Source organism: Hypanus sabinus, chromosome 1, assembly GCF_030144855.1.
Source record: "Hypanus sabinus isolate sHypSab1 chromosome 1, sHypSab1.hap1, whole genome shotgun sequence".
NCBI lineage: Eukaryota > Metazoa > Chordata > Chondrichthyes > Myliobatiformes > Dasyatidae > Hypanus > Hypanus sabinus.
The window spans coordinates 88799163-88805162 of NC_082706.1; the positions used below are offsets into that span (position 1 = coordinate 88799163).

At 41.4% G+C, this 6000-nt stretch overlaps 1 long non-coding RNA gene across 1 annotated transcript in view; it reads right to left on the minus strand.

Moving 5' to 3' along the window:
- The window catches only part of LOC132402659 (uncharacterized), a 71947-nt gene extending 66741 nt beyond the window's left edge, over nt 1-5206 (minus strand). The window contains exon 1 of the long non-coding RNA XR_009515038.1: nt 4970-5206. This is a non-coding gene — a long non-coding RNA (uncharacterized LOC132402659). The remainder of the gene's footprint in view (nt 1-4969) is intronic.
- Between the last annotated feature and the right edge of the window lie 794 nt (nt 5207-6000).

Genomic DNA, 6000 nt, shown 5'->3' on the forward strand with positions numbered 1-6000 from the left:
GGAGAATAGCAATTCTGTATTGGGTGTTGTGCAATGACCCAGATTTGATTGGGAAGCTGAAAGTAAATGAATCAATCCTTAGGAGGCAGTGATTATAGTATGATAGAATCCGCCCTGGAATTTGTGAAGGAAAAGCTAAAATCTGATGTATCATTAGTGGAGTAAAGGGAATTATAGATGCATGAGAGAGGAGCTGGCCAAAGTTGATTAGAAGGGGACACTGGCAGGGATGACAATAGAATAGCAATGGCTGGTGCTTCTGGGAGCAATTTGGAAGGCAGAGGGAAGATACATCCCAAAAATGAAGAAGAACTCTAAAGGGAGAATGAGGCAACCATGGCTGACAAGGAAAGATAAAGACAGCACAAAAGCAAAAGAGAGGGTATATAATAGAGCAAAAATTAATGGGAAGGTAAAGAATTAGGAAGCTTATAAAAAACCAACAGAAGGCAACTAAGTAAGGCATAAAGAGAGAAAATATGAAATATGAAGGTAAGCTAGCCATTAATATAAAAAGGATACTATATGTTTTTTTCAGATATATAAAATTTGAGACGAGTGTAGATATTAGATCACTGGAAAATGATGGTGGAGAAGTAGTAAGGGGGGTGAACCAAGAAATGACGGGTGAACTTAATAAGTATTTTGCATCAGTCTTCACTGGGGAAGACACCAGCAGAATGATAGGAATGTAAGAGTGTCAGGGAGCAGAAATGAGTGTCTTTGCTATTACTAGGGAGAAGGTGTTTGGCAAGCTGAGAAGTTTGAAGGTAGATGAGTCACCTGGACCAGATGGACTACACTCCAGGGTTCTGAAAGAGGTGCTGAAGAGATTGTGAAGGCATTAGTAATGACTTTTAAGAATCACTGGATTCTGGAATGGTTCTGGAGGACTGGAAAATGGCATATGTCACTCCACTCTTTAAGAAGGGAGGGAGGCAGAGGAAAAGAAATTATAGGCTAGTTGGCCTAGCTTCAGTAGTTGTAAAGACTTTGGAGTCTATTATTAAGGATGAGTTTTCAGGATACTTGGAGGCACATGACCAAAATAGGCCAAAATCAGTGTGGTTTCCTTAAGGAGACACTAGATATTAACTTGGATAGAAGATTGGCTGACTGGCTGGAGGCAACAAGTGGGAATAGAGGTGGCCTTTTCTGGTCGGCTGCCAGTAACTAGAGGTGTTGGGACCACTTCTTTTCATGTTATATGTAAATAATTTGGATGAATGAATTGATGGCTTTGTGGCCAAGATTGCAGATGATACCAAGATAGGCGGAGGGACAGGTAGTATTAAGGAAGCAAGCTGTCTGAGAGAAGGGCTTAGACAGATTGGGAGAATGAGCAAAGAAGTGGCAGATGGAATTTAATGTAGGGAAGTGCATTGTCATGCACTTTGGTAGAAGGAATAATAATCAAAAATCAGAGGTTCAAAGGGACTTAAGACTCCTCATGCAGGAATCCCTGAAGTTTAACTTGCAGTATGAATCAATGGTAAGGAAAGCAAATGGTCTGCTAGCATTCATTTTGAGAGGACTACGTAGAATACAAAAACAAGAATATGATGGCAAAGCTTTATAAGGCATCAGTCAGAACACAGTTGGAAGCTGGGTAAACTGCATTTGCTTTTCTTGGAGTGGAGGAGGTTGTGGCAGGAACTAACAGAGGAATACAAAATTATGTGGGGCATAGATAGGGCAAATAGTAGGAAACTTCCCCCCACAGCACAGATATCTAGAAATACAGGAGCTAGGCTCAGGGAAGGGATAAGAGATTTCAAAGGAATTCGAGGAAGAACATTGTCAATCAAAAAGCAGTTGGAATCTTGTTGAGTGGCAGTGAAGACAGGTTTTCTCATAAACCTCAAAAATTATCTGAATGAGCACTTACAGCAACAACACATAAAAATGACGAATCAAATACTGGTGTGATTAATATAGTTAGATGTTATAGTCAGCATGGACATTGTCGGCCAAAAGGCCTGTTTCTGTGCTGCCTCTGTGTCCATGGTAACATCAAAAGATGTATGAGATTGTGCATTTATACATCAGTGAGACACAACATAGATTGGATAACTGTTTTTCTTTTTGCACACACTTACTGCATCCACAACAAGCAGAATCTCCCGGTAGCTAACCATTTTAAGTCCAATCCCTTCTCTACTGACAAGGTGAGACCATACTCAGGTTGGAGGAGCAACACCTCACATTCCAACTTCATCCTGACAGCTTGAACACTGATTTCTCTAACTGCTGGTAATTTCTTCCCAACCAATTCCACTTCTCTCACCTTCCTTTCCCCATTCTGACTCCCATCTCACCTCCTCTCGTCTCCTTACCTGCCTATCACTCCCCTCTGGTGCCCCTCCTACTTCCCTTTCTCCCAGAGTCCATTCTCATCTCCTATCAGATTCTCTTTTCAGCCCTTTACCTTTTCCACCCATCACCTCCCAGCTTTCCATTTCATCCCCCTTTCTCCACCCAAACACCTTCCCCCTTACTTGGGTTCACCTTCTAGCTCGTACTCCTGCTCCTGTCACCATCTTCTTATTCTGGCTCCCTCGCCTTTTCTTTCCAATTTTGATGAAGGGTCTCAGCCTGAAATGCTGACACTTTGTTCCTTTTCAGAGATGCTGCCTGACTTAATACTACTTCTACTACTACTACTAATATGTATTTTGTTGATCTCAAGTAGGAAATTATTTGTTAACATTTAAAACAATAATAATAATAATTCAAAAACCAGTAATAATAAATAATATTAATAAATACAATAATAATATTAACTAATAACAGAGTACAGCATAATAATATACACTATAATAATTTACAAATGTGCTATAATAATGTACGAAATAATAAAACAGTGACTATTGTACCTTGCCATGTGTTCTCTTGTCACACAGAGATGAACTGTTGTATATGCTTATTGCATTTGGTAGGAAAGATGTTCTGTAATGATCCTTGTGTTAGCAGAGCTGAATAAGCCTGTTGGAAAGGTGCTCCGCTGCTTATTCAGTAGGTCATGGAGAGGATGTGTCAGATCGTCCATAATGGATAACAGTTTGTTTAGTGACCTCCTCTCCACCTCTAACTCAAAGGAGCCTGGGTTATAGCCGAGGATGGATCTGCTGAATTCTTCCAGCGTTTTATGTGTGTGACTCTACCTTTATATAAGCTTACATATTCTTGTTATGAACCCTACAATTACATTCCCAAAGCAGCCTGAATGAGCTGGGATAGATCTGATTTCATTTGAAGATGTGTAACGTTGAATCAGGTTCGCGGGTCTGGCAAATGATGATCCAACCGTCATACCAGTTTGACTCTCATGAACTCCCTGTTACATATAAAACATAGAAGTACCATACCCAGTACTGTAAACTGAATAGTCACCTCCCAGTGTGCCACAGTAATTCACCAGCCCTACCCTGGAGTGTAATAGCTAATGAGCTGGTCCCGCTCTACACTTTATACACTGAGTCTTAGATATGATGAACCAGGTGAGTGATGTTCTCCAACCAGTCAAGAATGTAGGTGCAGCATTCTTGTGCAATAACGGTACAAGTGCCACTTTCCTTAGTGAGCAGGTAATATCAGGTAATCAAAATCAGTTCTTGGAACACTCCGGTGGTCCTAAGCTAAGAAAGGGTCCTTCAAACCCTTCCTTCCTTTGCAATTGCCCTCTTACTGACCAGCATGGGCAAGGTGCTCATCCTGGCCACTGGGCTGGCATACATACAGCACCATATGTTAATCACACTGCCCTGTGGGAACCACGGGTAGGGCTAGGTAAGTACCATTCCGCATCCAGCAAGTGCCCACCTTCACATAGACACACTGCCCCAGGATACTGTTCCTGCTCACAAAGCAGTGGAGTAAATATATTTAAGACAAGGTTGGATAGAATTTTGCATAGTAGGGGAATTAAGTGTTATGGGGAAAAGGGAGGTAGATAGAGAAGAGTCCATAACCAGATCAGCATTGATCGTATTGAATGGCGGAGCAGGCTCGATGGGCCGGATGGCCTATTCCTGCTCTTGTTTCTTATGTTCTTAAGTTCACACTTGCCCCGCACCTTGCACCCTGTACCTGTACTCAACATGTCAACTACACCAACACTCTGTGAGGATAGGAAATCACTTTGAAGAGTCAGGACCTTCCAATTAAACAAATGGTACACAGGGAAATAGCAGCCCTAAAAGCACTTACTCCACCAGGGCTATTAAGGCTCAAGTCCCTTGTTACCATACTCTGGGTTGAGGTTGGTTGGAATAGACTACCCCCTCCTAGCTCTCCCAAAACAGAATGCCAAAGCCCGAGCAGCGAGGTAATTTCCCCAACCGTCTTTTTTTTCTTGTCAAAGGGATCAATATCACTGGCATCCCATCCACAATGTAGAAAGGCATTCTTATACAAATTCAGCAATCTGAACCATTGGTCCAATGTGTAAATTCAAACAGCATCCCCAGGAATGTATCACAGGATCTCCCACCACTTAGCCATTCTGGAATGCAGGGAGATACAAATGCACTCGCTCCTGATTAGTCACTGGGCACTTCGAAAACACAAAAACAACAGAACCACTAGAATTGCTCCCCAAATGCCCAATTCCCTCGGAAATATGGGCATCTCATATCCAGAATATAGTTGCCCAAATTTCGACCCCATCAACTGAAATTTCATGTGGCCAGTATGAAATGAGTCATCCCTAAAAGCAATTGCATGGGAAAGAAAAAAAGTAACAGATTAGGACACTATAAACATGTAACAGACATTAAAATAAAACAAGAAATAAAGTAACAGATTAGAACACAAAACACAGAGCCAAGGCTACCCTCCTCTTCTTCAAAGCCTGGTATGGAATTGCAAAAACTCAAAACAGACAGTTCATTTCTCACACAGAAATAGCACACTTATCAGAGAACAACTGAAAAGGAAAAAGAAACTGGGCGGGGCCCAACATACTTACAGGGTCTCTTAAAAAGAAAGCCCACAAAGTCCACACACAGAGTGTCAAAGTATTGTAGCTTCATTAGTTGACAAGCTCTCTCCATATTCTTATCCTCCAACTTTGTAGCCCTACTCCAAGCCATCAATAGTGATCCTCTCAGAATAAAAGTGTACTGAGATTTTCCAATTCATTCTCAAGACTTGATATTGTTTTAACCTGATGTTTTACAATCACTGCAAACAGCCAGAAAGCAACCCGCCAGCTATCCTTTCTCCTGGGAAAACCAAATGATTAACTATGGAAGCAGTGTGCTGTTCTGTTTCAACACTAGTGAAATATAACCGGTCTGACCAACCTACTGACATTCCAGAACCCATCAGTAGGTTAGTGAGACTTTGAAAGCCCTCACTAATGTCTGTCCAACCTGGGACTCTGCATCTCTCAAACCGAGGGTCTATTACTTTAAATAATCTTTTAAAGAAATGCGTTTCTTCTCAAAATGCCCTGTCCTGTTCACAATACCAGAATGTAATGTTGAATCAGGATCATGAGTCTGGCAAGTGAGGCAGAAAACACTGACGGCAAATAAGTATATTAATCATTTATTTACAAGCAGTAAAATTTGACCAAACATTAATGTTTCCTAAGTTATAGAAACCTCGAAGCTGAATATTCAACAAGCATTCTTAGCTAGAAGCACATGCAGAGCATACCTACCCAATGGTTATGTGCACTGCTGCCTTAAACAAAGGAAGAGAGAAAGAATCACCCACACGGACTCTCTATATACCCAGGATATTTGAAACTGTACACTAGGCAGCTAACCAATGGGAAAAGCAACTGCTTTTTATAAGCTAACCAGTCACGACAGAAGCAACTTTTGACAAACAGAATAAGCCATGTCCCCACAGAACAAGCAATTGCTCTCTATGTGACAATTAACTTCCACTTCCTTCAAACAAAAGGGGTAGCCATGGGTACTCACATGGGTCCCAGTTATGCCTGCCTGTTTGTCGGCTACATCAAACATTATGTTCCAAGAGTACAAC